This window comes from Sparus aurata, chromosome 9 (genome assembly GCF_900880675.1).
Source record: "Sparus aurata chromosome 9, fSpaAur1.1, whole genome shotgun sequence".
In the NCBI taxonomy this organism is placed as follows: Eukaryota; Metazoa; Chordata; class Actinopteri; order Spariformes; family Sparidae; genus Sparus; species Sparus aurata.
In genome coordinates, this window is record NC_044195.1 from 17,866,086 (window position 1) to 17,883,750 (window position 17,665).

The 17,665-nt window shown below is 42.5% G+C and overlaps 1 protein-coding gene and 1 long non-coding RNA gene across 3 annotated transcripts in view; both read left to right on the forward strand.

Annotated features, from left to right (window-relative positions):
* The first annotated feature begins 3,073 nt into the window (after positions 1-3,073).
* Positions 3,074-10,262, forward strand: LOC115588587 (uncharacterized). Its single transcript, XR_003985382.1, has 3 exons — positions 3,074-3,133; positions 7,705-7,827; positions 10,064-10,262. It is a non-coding gene; the product is annotated as an uncharacterized LOC115588587 (long non-coding RNA).
* A 3,159-nt stretch (positions 10,263-13,421) lies between these two features.
* Positions 13,422-17,665, forward strand: part of LOC115588177 (FERM, ARHGEF and pleckstrin domain-containing protein 1) — a 65,845-nt gene continuing 61,601 nt past the window's right edge. For both annotated transcript variants that reach the window (XM_030428566.1, XM_030428567.1), the window contains exon 1: positions 13,422-13,715. The gene's annotated coding sequence lies outside the window, so the exon portion shown is untranslated. The remainder of the gene's footprint in view (positions 13,716-17,665) is intronic.

The window sequence follows — 17,665 nt, forward strand, 5'->3', positions numbered from 1 at the left end:
TCCGAGTATGCCAATACTTCAGTCACTGGAGATGACTACTGGTGCTTAAGACAAACAGCGAGGGAATTTGGCAGCTGTTTCTTTGCACCAGTGTTTGTTTGGATCTTTTTTTTTCAGGCCTCTAGGGTGCTCGGCAAAGCCCTGTCAAAAGCTTGTACCAGTGATAAAACGACTACTTTGTAAGCATTCAGGATCTACAGTTCCTGAGGCTTTGAGAGGTCTACTGTAGCGAAAGGCTTATCGTCAACAAAATAACAATTCCACTCCAATTCTAGGTACTTGTTTGGCTCAGAATGTGGACAGTAAATCCTGATTGATCTTGTGAGTACATTTCTCTGAGGAACATAAATAGGCAGACAGAAGCCAGCTTGGACAAATGGGGACAGCTCTCAATCTCAGGATATTCAGTTCAACTTCAACGGTTTGACACGAAGGAGGGAATTTCATTACAATTTATCAAGAGTTATCGCACAAGATGTTAAAAGTACTTTTGGTTCACCGAGGAATGAAAATTCAGTCATGATCTGCTCACCCTCGTTCTGATTAAGGTCGGGTGAAGGAGCTTCACCGCAGAACAGCATGAAAACATTCTCCTCAACAACTGAAGTAGATGGGGACTCTTTTTAAAATAAAAAAAATAAAAACAATTGAAAACAAAACACAAAGAATGGTTACGCTTGTCTTTTCAAATTAATTTGGGATCTTTTTTCTTCCAGAGACTTGGTTCACACCGGATAGACTGAATTAAAGCCATTTTTATGTGGTTTTTTTTGGGGGTGTTTTTTTACATTTTGAAACAAGTCCCCATCTACTTCAGTTGTTCAGGATGGAGAATGCTGCAACGCTGCTTTGCTGTGAAGCTCCATAAATGTTCTGTGGACTACAAAACTTTCCATCAGCATGGGAGTGAGTCGACAATGACTTCATTTTCATTAATGATCAATTTATCCTTTAATATCTGAGTCAGAATACTTATTTATGCATTCTGACTTTGCAGACAAACACTAATATATGGAGTATTATATACAGTACTTTCTAATATACTGGATCGGAAGTGATTATCCTGCTTTTATTTAAAACACACTATAAGAGACATTTTGAACATTTCTAGAACTGAAGTTCGGGTCACGGTATCCGATGAATGACAGCAACTTTTATTTCAGAATGTTGCAGTGTGCATTGCAGGGTATCATGCAATAAAACAGATCGCGCAAGAATAATAACAGAGCCTAATACTTGATAGTAAATAAAGGATTTTATTTCTGAACAAATCCTTCCGTTTTAGGAAACACGGATTTGCATTGAATCCCTCGTGTCAGAGAGGTCGAGCAACCAAAAAATTGAATTTAAAGACAAAATGGTTTCAAGAGATTATCAAAAGCGACCGGCTCCTCTGTGTTATCAGTTCTCCTTTATTCTTGTTTTGCCTCATGACTAATTTTAGACACTGTTTTGAATCAGTGATGTGGACTGAAAGTGGCCTGCTGGGGGAATCGCCTGTTAATAGATCCGGGGGAAGAGTGTGCCGGCATCTCCTCTGAGGCGCTTGTCAACATCCACCTCTGGCTAACTAATGCAAAGGAGCGAGTAAAGCCTGTGTGGTGGCGCTTATGGAGGTGCTTCATCCACCATGATGAGACAGGGCAGAGGGCCGAAAGGACCGGATGGCGAGGCATCTCAGTCTGGTTCATTAGGGAGCAGAATCCCTCTGGCATCACTCACAGCATCATTTGTGTTTGTGGTAACATACAGTCAAGTGCAGCTTAATATCCTTGTTGTCTGCTGGAAGAGGTCTAATGAGAATGGATCGCGGTGGAGTCGGCCTAATAGTCGTTTTGCAGCTTTGTCTCTTGGACAAAATGTCGCCCGTGCACTCCAGTTCCCCTCTTCCCTCAAGTCCTTGCAGAGTTGAAGCCGGAATGACTTTTAAAGAAAGCTAGGCAGCAGCTTGAGATGTTGAATTCTCAGTAGGGGGGGAGGAACAGACTGAAAAGGAAAAATAAAATCAGCTTGAATACAGCCCCCTGAGTTGCTCGGCGTAGGTGTATGAATTAAATAGGCGCTGATTCATTGTTACCTGTTCTCGGCTCTGCGAGACACGAGCTCAGAGGCACAGACGTCGCAGCTGTGACACAACACACCGTGTTTGTTCCAGCTGAGATCCTCTATATCAGTATGTCAAATGTCAGGATGAAAGGGGGGGGGAAGGGTGGGGGCTGCATGAGTCACGCCACCACCCCCATTGCGCTCAGACTGCAGCAAAGTCCCTGGGGTTTCTGTGTGGGATACAGCAGCCCATGACAAAAAGGCCATGTCTGCCCCGTGCACTTTTAACTCCACAAGTTCATGAGGCTCTTGTCCTGAGGGGCAGACGCAGAACTGAGGATGAAGGAAATTCCAATGCACAGAGCCAAACAAAGGAGGCTTTAGATTGCTTTAATCGTCTCACTGATCAGTGGAGCATTAAAGTCTGAATGTGGTCCAGACAGAGGCTGGAGTGTGTGAAATGTGGCTTTTGCCTGGAAGAAGTGTGGAAATCAATGTAAAAATATGTAAAAAGGAGAGATTAGACAGTTGGTGGTCACATTTTCCTTTTCGACTGAGTCTTTGTTTGTCCTCATGTTTCCTCCTCGACCTGATGCTAATGATGCTCGCTCCTTGCCTGCATTGTTTGTCCAGGATTTTAGGAGCGCTGGAAGATGTGCTCGTGATTGTCATGGTGTATTCATCGCCCGTGCCGTACGTTTAACTCGAAGCCGCCACCGCTGAAGAGAGCCGAGCTGTTATCAGCCCACACTCTCAACCCCCCCTCTGATGTTTCGTGCCTTTTTATTTATTTTTTTTATATTGGAAACAATGTTGATGTGCAGGAGGGGGAAGATGGAACAAACAAGCCAAGCCAGGACTGTCACAAGGCCTAATAACTAGGTGTCATGGCAACCAGATGGCAACACATGAGTTGTCAATTTCACAGTCTAATTTGCAGCTGTAACAGTGGAGTGTGTGTGTGTGTGTGGGGGTGTGTGTGTGTGTGTGTGTGTGTGTGTGTGTGTGTGTGTGTGTGTGTGTGTGTGTGTGTGTGTGGTTGAGTGGAGGATGATCCGTATGAACAACGAAAACAGGCATTTAAAGGGTGAGTGCAACCAAATCAAAATACATCTTTATATCTCACTAATCGTGATGCAGATAACAAGCAGTAGAGGTAGAAAAATGAAGCATGGATTGAAAATAGTTCTAATGAAATTGGTTTATGAATAAGTCTGTTGTTGAGCTAAAGTAACTGGGACTTTTGTCCTGGTAAGACTTGTTTTTCTATGGGGTTTTTGAAGGGATATTTTTATGTTGTAAGAACCTTTTTTTTCACAATTGTGTTTAGGTGGCAGCAAAATCTCAGCAGTGAAAAGTAAAATACATTTAATCATCAGTAGTTAGGTAAAGTTAGGTTTTTTCATTAGAATATATGACCAATCTATTGTAGAGTACAATAAATTGTTTTCTATGTAAAGCAGTCAAATTAATGCCAGTGGCCTTAAAATGGTGATTTGTCATGTTAACACTTCAGCTTGTGTATTGATTCAGCAAACAAAATGTGTTTTAGTGATTCAGATAGACAGATGGACAGGCTTGCTGTTTCACAGTGTTTCCAGTCTTTGTGCTAAGCTAAGTTAGACAGCTGCTGGTGTTAGCTGGTGGTAGCTTAACAGTATTAAGCATACAGGACATTGGTATACAAAATATCCAACGTTTCCTTGAGGTAAAATATTGTTGAGAGACTTTATTTAGCATATTAAATAGGTGTGACAGCATCGGCCGTGGAATGTGGTCGTGGAGGCTCTTACTGTAGCAGGAAGTAACACAGAAGTGAGTATTTTTTTGAGTAATGGGTTAGGTCTGACCTGTGAGTCCTAAGTACTCATGTAATAATGTAGTAATGGCTACTGAGAACTCGTTGGTCGAAGCATCAACATGTTGGTGTTGCGGCTGGTGTGATCCCATCGCAAGATGGTCCCTAATTACCAGGGACTATTATGATTTTTCTTCTTGTATTTTAGTAAATAATTTACTGAATAATTATATTAATTATTTAGATTTTTACATTTTTATTTAGGGTGGCTGTGGCTCAGGGGTAGAGCCAGCATCTTGTTATCATAAGGTTGTTGGTTTGATTCCCCTGGTCTTCATGTCGAAGTGTCCTTGGGCAAGATACTGAACCCCAAGCTGCTCCTGATGTGCTGGTCGGCACCTGGCATGGCAGCCACCACCATCAGTGTATGAATTACTTTGCAAAAAAGCGTCTGTTAAATGCCCTAAATGTAAATGTAGATCACTCACCCGACCTTCCCTACATTTTGATTTTGATCAACTGACTTTATTTTCTATAAATTGTTTATAAATAACCTTTAAAGTTAACAAAATCCATCTCTGCTCAGCATTTTATTTAAACACCCTATACAGTATAATGCATTCTCAAAGTGAACGTTGCAAGTAATCATATCAAGACACGCTGTAAAATGTTCCTCTTATGTTTTACATCAAAATATTCATTGGTGAGCTTGTACAGACTTGTTGTTTTTGTTATTCCGTCCACCTCCCACGTATGCTCTGGTGACCTGCCGTCTGTTAGGCGTAAGCTATTATCTGCAATTATGAATGACCGTGCGCTTAATTGTGTTTTTCATGTATAGGTGAGCAGTAATGCACAGCAACACATAATGTTGTTATGCAAACTGCGAGAAAAGAGCCAAGCCTGCAGTGATTCACGCACCAAACCATTTAAACATTACTGTGAGAGACCTGACACCGTGGTCATCCATGAGGCCTCCCGCCACCTTTGAGCTTTTAGTGACAACGCTGTAATTATTACCAGTTTCAATTTACCTTGGAAGTAGGTGAAGCTTTCCCAGAACTTCCTTCTACGTTTTCTGCTTAGTTGCTCAGTTTTCCCGCCTGATCCTCTTTAAAGAGAAACAAACATTTTACGAGCAACTTGTCAGGAATGCAGAGAAGTTGATGATAAGGAACTGATGGATATTTCATTTTTCTTGACGTCACATCTCAACAGTTGTAGTGAGAAATGTTCTCACAGACTCCAGACCCTAAATCTATACCATCTGTGACTATTATGTAGTCCTCTGAAATTATGAATTGAGATAATCACACAGATTTATGGAACATCTGAAGGATTTGCTGTATTCCTACATGTGAGACAAGACAAAATACTTTTTTTTTTTGTTCGTCAACATAAACAAAAAAAAACACACAACATGGAGATGTAGCGTGGCTCCACTAATGACTGAGGTATAAATACATCAATGAAAGATAAGACTAACAAACATAGTAAATACATCTGAAAATCTTTTTATGGGAACGTGACAACAGTCAGGCAAAGATTCTTGACTCTGTATTTTCCCTCGAGGATATTGTTTCCGACCCTAGTTATCCAAACAGAAATGGGGCAGTAATAGAAATCAGTGTAATCCTGCTGCCTTTATACATGCAGTAAAAAAGCAAACAGAGTATGTGATGAGGCTCCCACCTGCTGGTTTTCATCTCTTGTGAAGGTGGAGGCCTCAGCGGGAGCTCCACGATGCTCACGTCTTAAGGGAGGAGGCCTCATTCCTGAGCGTTGGATGGTCGCACTCTGTACAAAACAGATTCCCTCCCCACTTCCCCATCTGACTCTCATGAAGCCGAGGTTTAAAAATACCTCCAGGCAGACGTTATTATAGAGCCTGCTGACAAAAGGCAACAATGGTGGATCCAAAACATCATAAAATTAATTGTGTTGAAGAAATGTTTCAGATTGCGATCACCAGGGTGATATTTATTTAATGAGAATTGACACAGTGATACATTTTTATGAGAAGAAGAAGAAGGAAAAAGTCAATAAATTGAGCATATTGTGCGCTTGTTCTTGGGGTGCCAAGTGTTTTCCAGTGTATCATTTAGGGCCTTTAATTTCCGAGATGCACTTTTCCCGTCTTGTTTTAACAATCAGTGAAGAGAAAACGGTCTTAAGGGAACCTCCTGGCACAACGAGTGCACCCTTTTATCAAAGACTGTTAAAAAACTAATCAGGGACGTGATTCAGCCAACATAAAAGTAAATACAAGTGTTGCTGATTTCAGTAGATTCCTGCTGGAACCACGTGTAAATTAAGATTTTATAGCTGTTAATTATACGACACAATCACTCTCACTTCCTCCGTTATTTAAAAAAAACACCAGTTGTTATGAAATATAAGCAACTGGGGCATTTGCAAATGGAGTCCAAACAGAAAGACAAGCATTATTTTAAGTGAGCCGAGCCGAGGAGCACTGGCAATTAGACGGTAGTTACTGTGCAGTGCAGTGTGTGTGTGTGTGTGTGTGTGTGTGTGTGTGTGTGTGTGTGTGTGTGTGTGTGTGTGTGTGTGTGTGTGTCCAGATTGACAGGAATAGTGGAGGTGGGACAAATGTAAAAGTCTCGCTCCAGCTCTAATGACCTGGTATTCAAAGTTGGTGGGAACCAGTGACAGGGCAGAGATTGTTGCTGCAGAGATTAAAATAGCAATGGAATTTCATTCCCATCTTACATCCCCTCAGAGTTGGTACTATATTGTGTGGAAATGTAAAAATAAAATAAAAATGCTTAAAAAAAGAAAAGGGTTGTTGTCAGGTACGCTAAAGAGAGCAGCCTAGTTCATTTTTAGCCATGTAAACACTAATTTGATAAAACAAAACTACTACATTACAAATTCCAAGTTCAGGAATGAACTTCAATCTTTAGCTTTTAAGCCAATGTGAATAAGAAATCCTAAAAAGTTGTCATTAAAGTATAATCTGTAAATCAACAGATCGTGTGTGACAACTGATGACCAGGATATTTTTCTAAGAAGTACCAGAAGTAAAAGTACTCTGTGTGCAGAATGACCCATTTGAGAACAATATGTATTATATAATGTGATTATGGATTTTGGTTCATCATGTAAGAACCACTTTAATGATGGTATAGGTTGAGCTAATTTAAACTACTTAAATACTGCTGGGTGTCTTTATTGATGATAGCGCATTAAAATGAATGTGTTAATGTTATTCTGTATTAATAAAGTAACTATTAACTTAAGGTGTTGTATAAAGTAAAATATTCACCTATAAAATGTCTGAAGAGAATCCCGCTGTGTAAGATATGGATGGAAACTGACACTACAGACAGAAATCGAAATATTGGGAAATCTACATTGTAAAATCTGACAAAGCGACTTCACTTCAAATAAAAGCAGTCTTATGATTTTAAGTTGTTGAAACGTTTTAGCCCATACAGCTTAAATCTTGTAGTCTACTTTACTTGTTAATTCTGAGGTCGTTGATTTCCTGACTTCTTTCAAGTGAAGTCAACTTTAAAATGTACGGTGTAATGTGGGCTCAAAAAACCAAGAACATAAACTGTAACACATTTAAACTTTAATTTGATGTATGGCACAAATCAGTGCTAGTGTTTTGTACAACAGCACAATGAACCCTCCTGTGTATTATCACTTGAATCTTATCACCGCCATCACGATTTGTTAAAGTGTCTTTGTGTTGCATACACACATACTCATCTGTCTGTGTGAGTGCTTTGGGTCTCTGGTGACTTAACAAAAGACGATCATGGACTCATTGGGATGCAGAACCAGCTGAGACAACACGCACCTTGAAATGATTATCCACCATTTTCTTTCAGGCAACACCTGCTGACGTCGACGGTTTTGCAAAGATGGATGAAGGTGTCGAAGGTATATCGGATGTGAGCGACACTGGGTGGGACACTGCACACTGGATCATGGAGGATTAGGTGTACTCATAGGTAAATTAAATTGTGTGTCCATCTATACAAAAGTGTCACCCGCATTAGGTGCACAAACTCTCTGATACATTGATTTGAAAAGAGGTTATTTACACTCTTTTTAAAGCCAGAATCTTCACAGTAAGCTAAAAGTGCTGTCTGAAGTGGCTGCAGGAGCTTGACTGTGTGTCGAGGGTCTGAATAATGTCTTTTTTTAAATCCATTTGGAAATTCTGAGCTTTTGGAGACTTGGATCACACTGAATGAGCAGTATGATGGCATGTTAAGTTTGTTTACATTTTAAAACAAGTCCCCATCTACTTCAGTTGTTTAGGAGAATTACGCAACGTTGTTTTGCTGTGAAGCTCCAGAAATGTTTTGCGGATGGGAATGGATTGTTGTGGATTTAAGGCTCGCAGATTGTAACACAAACAGACAACATAAGACAGAAACACAACACTGAAGCAGGATGTAACTGCACTGTCCTTATGCTGAGCATAATCTAATGTCATTAGCTGTATCTGTAAACTGTGTGAGCTTTAAGCTGCAGCTCTTTAAATATGCATCTTCATTAGAGCAGCCTTGTCTCTCCAGAGCCGATCGGACTCCCTGCATCGACTGTAACACATCCACTGACATGTACAGTGACTGATGGACCCACAGAGCCATATAGAATGCAGGAACTGAGCTCACACACAGGCCACAATCAATGATTGTGTAATCCAAATGTTAGGAAGGCCCTGAGATCCCACACTGATTTGAAAAGATGTTATAGTTACACCAGGTTCAAGCCCAAATCTTCACAGCTACTGCTAAGCTAAAAGCATCAGCACACGCCATAACTGGTGTGGATGCAAAGACTTGACAGTGTGTGGAGGGCATAGATGAAGGCTTTCGGCAAAGGCAATTTGGCATACTTGGATTACTCCGAACGACATTTTTGGAGCTTTTACATTTTAAAACGTCACCCGACTCTCTGTCTGCATAGTGGTAGGTAAATAATGACTGAATTTTTGGGTAAACTGCTCCTTTGAAATAAGTCGCGCTCTACCACTTGATCTTGAAACTGTGTAGAGCTCTATTTCAGCTGGGACACTCACATCAAGATACTAACCCTTTGTTGCAGCGACATGCATTTTATTTTGGCGGGGTGGGTCCGGTCCTGTGATGCCCTGGAACAAATCTGAGCAGGCTTCACACAGAGTTGTCCCTGAGTTCACCAGCTTCCTCTGGCCAACGCCTGAGACACACAACCTTTAATGAACACAAACACGTATTAGAACATTTTAACACCACCTTTAGGCCGACGAGGTGGATAGAGTTAAATCTGGGGCAGTGGCAGCAAGGATGTAGAGCTCGGGGTGGTTGCATGCAGAACAAATGAGCGCCAACTGTTTATATGGGCCCCCTGTTGTGAGAGAGGTGGTGGTGGATACGCATGATTTGAGGCTGTATGGAACATGGGATTATTAAAAATGCCTTCCGCGCCTCCTTTTTAAGACCGTCATTAGTTTAGTTAATACGTTGCATATTCCTACATTAACGTGTTTAATCATATTAGCAGGTAGCAGAGAAGTGAGAGCTAACAGGGGCCCAGAAGCTAATATTTGCTCTGGGGCCCCCTGCCCAATTAATGAGGCTGTAGGGTGGCCAACACTTCACCCCTTTAAATTTGACCATGTTGAAGAAAACAAAAAGGTTAGATTCTGGTTATTTATTCCAGTTTTTCTATTTAGTTAATAGAATCAGATAAGTGCAAAGTGAGGCGAATAGAAATCATATACTGTAAATTAATAGTACTACAGGATCGCAGTTATTCAGTGTGTACTCACCCTTTTTCTCACCCTTTAGTGATCAGTGGGAAGTTGAATTTAATTTACCGTTACATAACTGGATAAGCGATCTCTAAGAACATGGCACCAAACCTTGATTGCTTACATAACTAATCCCGAGCAGCATTGTCTCTTGCCTGTTTTCTCGTCATTTGCCGCAGCTCTCACTCATTTTCGCGCTCTTGCTGACATGTTCACCATTGCCTCAGTTCCAATTTGGTGCCTCCAGAGGGCCTCTGAGGCTGCCAAGATACTGAGTGTGATTTCTCATTCTTCAGTCCCACACCACAAAGGCGTAGGAGACTTCTCTTCCTGCCAGTGAGAAGGTGGGCGAGCAACAGACATGAAATAGAGACAGGGTAGGGAAAGAAAAAAAGAAAATCCCAGTTTCTCTGCTCATCTTTTATCCCCATCCCTGTGTGCAGCCACATACATGGAGGAGTGGGCGAGGAGGAGGCCGAAGCTCCAGGCCACTATCCATAAAGACGGAGAGGAGGCAGCAGGGAATACAAAGCAATGAACACCACGAGCAAGAGGAGGAGATGGGCCCTACATCTGTATCACTATATAGTAATCATAGAGTCATAGAGTAATGTAGTTTGCTTGTTAGTGTGATGGATGGATTTAAAAAATAGGCCAACAAGGAACTGGCCAAGGCCTCTGAACCAAAAGAACCCTCTGTAAGAAGTGTTGAGACTCAGCAAAGCAAAACTACCACAAAGCGACATAAAAAAAACAAAAAGAGACTGATACAGACACAAAGACAAAAAAATGACAGTGAAAATCTAGCAGAAGTGCAAAAGGAGCACAGACACACACAAAGCGACTGCAGGCACAACTAATAAGACAAAAGACACTCACAAAGAGATGCAGAATGTCTAAAAGGAGATGCAAGAGGTGCAAAAAAAGCAAAAGGGATTAAAAAATGACCCAAACAGATAAAAAATGACCACAAGAGACAAAAAATGACCCCAAACAGATACAAAACAAGCACACACAGATGTAAAAGGACCCAAAAGACAAGTCCAGGGACCTATTTTCTCATAATCCGTCTCTGGCTGTAGGCTGTGTGAAGTTACAAGTAGCAGCTATTTATTGATGTTATTTCAAATGAGAATTATTGAAGTTGTTTATTTGCCATTTGTTTAATACACTGAATAAACGATGTAAACATGAAGCATTTACATTTTCTTTGGTGCCAAGAACCAGGGTTTTAGACTCATTTAACAAATGTTTACCCCTCCTTAAAAACTGACAACTAGTCTGGTTCTCCCGTTCCAGCAGTCTCCAGACAGCCGCTGGATTAATCTGTTTTTGCGATATTGGTGGAGCGTGGTATTCCAGCAGTATCAGTCCTCAGGCTAAGACATGCCATCAGTTTTCCCATGATACATAATCCAGTTGTGGAACAATCCACTGGTTGATTAGCATCACAGATCTCTTGTTGGCGATCGCAGAGATGGAATAAATTCCCTACATGGACACAGTCTCTTTCTTTCGGGCAGTGAAATCAGAACCATCGAGCCAAGTTAATGTCATCGGGCTTCTCGTGCCTGATGACAAGACTGCAGCTTCAATTCATTTTCAGCTGGCATTTATGCATAAGGGGACGGGAGAGCCAGCCTGTAATTGCAGAATTTAACACTTGTACTCTGTGTTTGAGACTTTAAAGGCCTGCTGGGCTTGTGATGCCTATCACTCATGCTTCATTGCCAAGCCAAAGCCCCCTCCAGTGGTGAACCCTGGATAAAGTGCAAGGTCTTGGGCGGCATTATAGGCCAGCAACAAGCATCGCAGAGGGCAAGTCAGGCTTTGAGTCATCTCTTCTGTCAACCATGTTGTTGCCAGATATGCACATCACTAATGCAACTGAAGTGAGGCTAGGTCCGTGCAGTGCACTGCTAAAGAAAAGTGTCTTCTAGTGGTTTTGCTGAAGTGTTTTTGAGCAAAACAGAAGAACCTGTAGCAGCTCCGGAGGTGTCTGTTGCATGACTGACGTGGCTTGGATCAGTATTACTCTGTGTGCTGCATGAAATGAATGCTGAAATCTGTCTTACTGCTGACAATGAGCAGGTTACACATGTAACCAGGAGGTGACAGTGTCTTACCCACTCCAACGTCTTTATATAAATAAGAGTATCTGTTTAGGTACTTGTTTGACAGCATTTCATATACATATCTGCTTTCCCTTGTGTGTATACATTAGTCTTTACATACAGTATTTATCTGCCAGAGATTACAGCCCCCTCAGGCTCACAAACTGTGTCTGTTGTGAACACTCTATAAGTAGTGCCACTAGAAATGGTTGAAGAAACATAATTTTAACAGAACGAGTAAAATTAAAAGCCACAGATTCTCCTGTGAATTTCAATTCTGGTGGAGATTCCAACATTTCTGAAGATATCAGACATTTCGGAATTAATTTTGGGCTAATGTGTATAAAATGATGAACAAGACATCTAGAACATTTCCATTTGATGACTTGGTATATAGAGAATGGACTTTTAACAAAGAACTTAAAATATATTACATTATACTGTCAGGAACTGTTGAATGAGATGATTCCTCTGACCTTTTCACTCTAACATGGCAACATAACGATAAAAGGTTTGTCAGTCACTCAGTATTGTACTCCCCGCATGTGTTGTATTGGGTTCCAATCAGGTGTCCAGCCATGTTCACCTGGAGGCCGCTAACAGGGCCAGTTAGCTCATCGGCAAACTGAGCTAATTGCTAGCAGCAGCAGCTGCAACTGAAGACAGCTGCAGCAGAGAGTATAGTGAGCAGCAGTTAGTGGTAAGTCTAATGCTGCCCCCTATAGTTTTGGAGCTCACTTTGAATACTAGCCATTTCCTACAAATCACAACTTTAATGATACCAAAACTGACTGACTAAAGGAAATATTGAACATAATGTTGATTACATTTCTTTATTCATCAATAATTATAAAAACAAATTCAACTCACTGTTATACTTTTGGAACAGTTTTAGAGAAACTGGCCAATAATATAACTATCACACAGGAACACATACCTCCTACTTGGACCAAATGACTTGAATCACATCTATGCATTGAGATAAGAAAAGATAAGATAAGATAAAAGGTAAGTTAATCCTCTATTGGTTCCACAACAAGGAAAGTTTCATAATCAATGCAACAGCAAGGATGGGGCGGCTGTGACTCGGGGTAGAGCCAGCATCTTGCTATTGGAAGGTCGCTGGTTTGATTCCCCTGTAACTAACATGCTGACTTGTATACTTAATATGCTGGCTGTCTACCTAATGTGCTGACTTCAACTGCCCCCCGGGGACAATTAAAGTTTTTTTAATTAAATTGGTCTGCATGTCGAAGCGTCCCAAACTGCTCCTGATGTGCTGGTCGGCACCTTGCATGGCAGCCACCGCCATCAGTGTATGAATGTATGTGTGAATTGCTGTAAGTCGCTTTGGACAAAAGCATCTGCTAAATGTCCTAAAATGTAAATGTGAAAAGAGAGCATTAATTAAAACAGTAGTAATCAATTAGTAGAAATGCAGTAAGAACAATGCAAACAATAGACATTAGATAAACAACACTTTTACCCCATTGTACATTCAAGGCATGTTGCTTGTGATTGTTTTATTTAGAGGCGAATCTGTAACTTAAAGCAGCTTCATTGTGAAGGGTCACATTCACACACCGTGGGGGAGTGACTGCTTTATAACGTGTGCCGCGTGTTGTTCCGGCCGCCGCCGCTAGATGGTGCTGCTGCGCCGCGCCACTCCGCCGCTCAGAAGGTGGAGGTGCTGCACCTCCTTCATTGTCTGAGTGAAGGCACCGGGAGCGGATCCGCTGCTCGCTCCAGTGTAATCCCGTCTCTCTCCCCGGCTCACTCGCTCAGTCGTCCGCCATGGCGACCGCAGAAAGCCTCCTCACCGGCACCAGCAGCATTTAAAAAAAAAAAAAAAAACTCCGACTGGGCGTCTTTATTTATTTATTTTTCACTCTTGCACCGCTGAACGTGGATGTAACACCTCCTACTGTGCTCGGGAAATCCATACGTCTGTGGATAAAGCGTGCGTTTTCTAGAGAAGGGGGTAAGTACGGCGTTGGCCAAGTCCCTCTCCCCGTGTGCGTTAGTGTGTGTCAGTGTGCTCTTAAGGGAAGTGATTCAACTTGTTTGAGGAGATTAGCGTTAAGTCTTTGGGAGTATCTTTGCCGTGTTGTTTTGTGATCCTGTGGATTTCGAGGGGAGGAGGAAGGAAGGGGACGAATAACTGTGGTTCTGCGCGGAGAAATGTTACTCTGCAGCCACCGGACTGTCCTCTTCGTCCTCCAGTGTAGGGTTGCATTGCACAGATATATAAACCTCGCAGCTCCGGGTGGATGCGTGCAGGCGCCGCAGTCGCTGATGTGAATGCTCCATGTCTCTCTCTCTCTTTCTGTGTGTGAGTGTGAGAGAGTGTATTTGTGACATTTAAAATCATCTCAAGTGTGTGTGTGTGTGTGTGTGTGTGTGTGTGTGTTTTCCCTATATCTGTCACTTAGTTTTTTCCACAGGCTGTCCATGTGAGTCCAGGGCGGCGTTGCGTTCACGTCACATCGACTGTTATACTGCCTGATAATGTCCTGAGGATTACAGCAGCCTGCTCTATTAACCCACATTACATGATTGGTGTGAACACACTACCAGGCTGTGTGAGGTGGGAAGACCTCACCTCACCATTTTTTATTTTTTAGCTCTGACAGAGGCGTTAAACGGCACCCAGGCTCTGGTTTCAACACGCATGTATCCTGTTGGTTGTCATTCTTCTTCACTTAATAGACAACATGTCACCGTGCCAATAACACGGTGGGAACTTAAAAAGTGATTCATGCAAAGCGTGCCACACCCAGGTATCAGTGTGTGTTGCGGAGGAAATTGAGCTCCTTTTTTTTTTTGCTGTAGCTGTGAGGCTTGCCTCAGGTAGAACGCATCTGGCCTTATCAGCCCCCCCACCCCACCCCGCCTGTTGGCCATTCAGCTGTCACTAAAGGATTCCAGCTGTGCCGTGTTGGGCCCCTGCACACAGTAGAGCCACTGTTGCAGCCCCGGAGACTCTTGCGAGCCAGCAGTCACAGCTCAATGTTGCACAGTTGTGGGAAATTTCAAGCAAACAAGTTCAAAGGCAGGGCGGTTTACCCTGAGAAACACACAGGGGGCTGTAAATGTCCCCCGGGCGCTGTGAAAGTGGGCAACTGTGCTTCTTATGTCACCCTCCGGCCCACTGGAACCAGCAGCACAACTGGTGGCTGTTCTGTGTGTTTGTCTGGGGCCCGAGTATTCAGAGGAACACTGGTTGATAAATGATCCCCGGTGCTCGGGAGGGTACGTGTTGGCTGGAGTAATGACTGTCTCAACTCTTTCACTGTCCTCTGTTTTGCTGCCGCTTTGTTTGAAGAGTGTCTGGTTACACGGCGTGCATGCGCAGGTCACACAAGCCATGAATTTTACAGACTCGGCATGAGACACTCGGCAATAATCAAGGCGAGGGCGGCTGAGTGATGACGGAGCGAGGATCAGATGTCATAAATGACTGGGCTTGAATTGAAAAACGGGCCTGTTCCCATTCACGCCCCCCCCCCCCCCCCCCCCCCCCCCCCCGCCCAATGACTGAGGTTAGTCTGGTTTTCGTCAGCCCAAGGGAGTGTTAGTCAGCTGGAGCGCTCTCTAAACACATTTGGGGTGTTTGGGGTTACATGGCTTTTTATCAAACCTGAATCCACTTGTCGAATCCAAGTCCCTAATTTTGTATTGGCGTCAGGCGAGCAAATGTATGAATAAGCTCAAATGGAAAGAGCTGAAGCCAAACCTAAAACTAAGATAAAGTATGACGAAGCAGGAGCACATAAGAACTCGATGCACTTAACACATCTGGGTATTTTGGAACCAGCTATCAGAACACAATCTTAGCCAACAGCGGTTAAAATTATCATGATTCATCGACAGAAAATTGGTCGCCAGGAATGTGGACGATCAATTTGCTTGTTCCAGCTTCCAAAATAGGGAGATTTGCTGCTCTTTCCTGTCACATATCACTGAAAAATGTGCTATCTGTGTCTTGGACTGTTGGTCAGTTAAAAACAAGCAATATGAAGACTTCAACTTGGGCTCTGGAAATTTGTGATGGACATGAATTACAATTCAAGGCTCCGGGGTACGACTATTGTGGGTACACATGCACCCATAAAAACCAACAGCATTTTCATTGGCACCATTGCGCCTGATATGCAGCAGGTCAGATTTTAAAAAATTTATTACATTTACAATAATTTTACATAATTGGTTAAGAAATTAGATAAAACTGTGTCATTCGTCACACCCAAATTTTGTGCTGTCGCTCCAAAATGAAGTAGTTAAGCCGCACCAGGGAAAGAAGTTAGTCTGGAGCCCTGCAATTTATTAATTATAGCCTAATAATTAATATCTGAAAAAAATAACTGACAATTAAATCAATTATGAAAGCAATTGTTCTTAGTAGCCCTGCTTGATGCCTGCAATGTGCACTTTTTTTTTTTTTTTTACAAGCATCAGTCAGACCTCCATCAGACAGAACTCTGTACGTCCACTGTCCTTGGCCTACATTCTCCATCCACTCTGCCGGATTACATTCTCCACTCCTTCGAAAATGCCTTATTCAGCTTTCAGCTTAAACTTGGCAGCAGTCGTTCACCTCTGCGGCGGCTGAACAACTGCCCACTGGCCTCAGCGCTCTGATGAACCACTTGGTGAGGTCTCAGGATGACATCAGCCTGCTGGAATGTGCAATGAAGAGAGAATTAAGCAGGAGGACAGCAGGGCCTTGGGGGTTCTGGCTGCGTACACATATTGGGGGGTAGTTGTCTGTGAGTGTGTCAACCCAGAGTCCACGACTTTGTCCAAACACACACAGTCCCCCCCCACCTGGGACAAACACTGCCACAGAGTCACTCTGCACATTATTCCAGAGTTTGATTTGAATATCCGAGGGGACCCTCGCGTGTAAGATGTGGCCTTCTCCATATTCTCCACCAGACGTACCCCCGTCCTGTCAGATCACCTCACGGACTGACACCACCATTTATTCCAGTCATTTACCATCACTTTTGGCCGAGTTTTTCACAAGTACACCCACTTGTTCAACTGTTTCTGTTTCAACCATTTATCTGTTACTTTTAGCTTTTAGCGTTGTTGGGATCATAGTGGGGTTTCTGGAATGACTTAACCTACTTCCAAGGTGCATGGAGATGGTGAAGCCGTCAAAAAGCTTCAGCAATCTATGTAGGACAACATCATTAGACAGACGCGTTTTGGCTTGTGGCCTTCATCAGGAAGATAAGGTGTGAGGCTACCATCTTTGCTGTGTGTCATTTAAGGAGAACTATTATGTTTTTTCATTTGTTGCCCCTTTCTTCAGTGTTTTATATGTTCTCGTGCATGTAAAAGGTCTTGATGATTAAAAAGGTCAAAGTCCACACGAACAGAAACTCCTCTCTCCGACAGAAAACATTGCTCCTGAAACGCCTCGTCACTAGTCCTGCCTTTAATTCTGTAACATTGTGACATCACATTAAGTCACCATGTCTCACCTTTGCATAATTTCTACCTAGTGGCTAGTTCGGCAGGTAAGAACTGATTTAGCATAGCTGCTCTGATGCTGTTAGCAGTGCCAGGTCAGGTGTATGTGAGCTGACCAATCAGAGGCCTTATTCAGGAGGAGGGGCCTTAAAGAGTTAGAGTAGTTTTTCTGAGCAAATGTCGTCCTCAATTTGACGTCCTCATATGTCTAGTTTTGTCCACAACCCGAAGATATTCAGTTTACTGTCGCAGAGGAGTAAAGACGCTGGAAAATATTCGCATTTGAGAACCTGGATTCAGAGAATTGTTTGATTATCAATACAGTTTTCGATTCATGTAATAGTTCCCAACAAATCAATGAATCATTGCAGCTGTAATGATGATTACATTTTGCTCTCTGACTACACTTACCATTCAGTCCACATCTCCTGCAGTGTCCTTATAGATAAA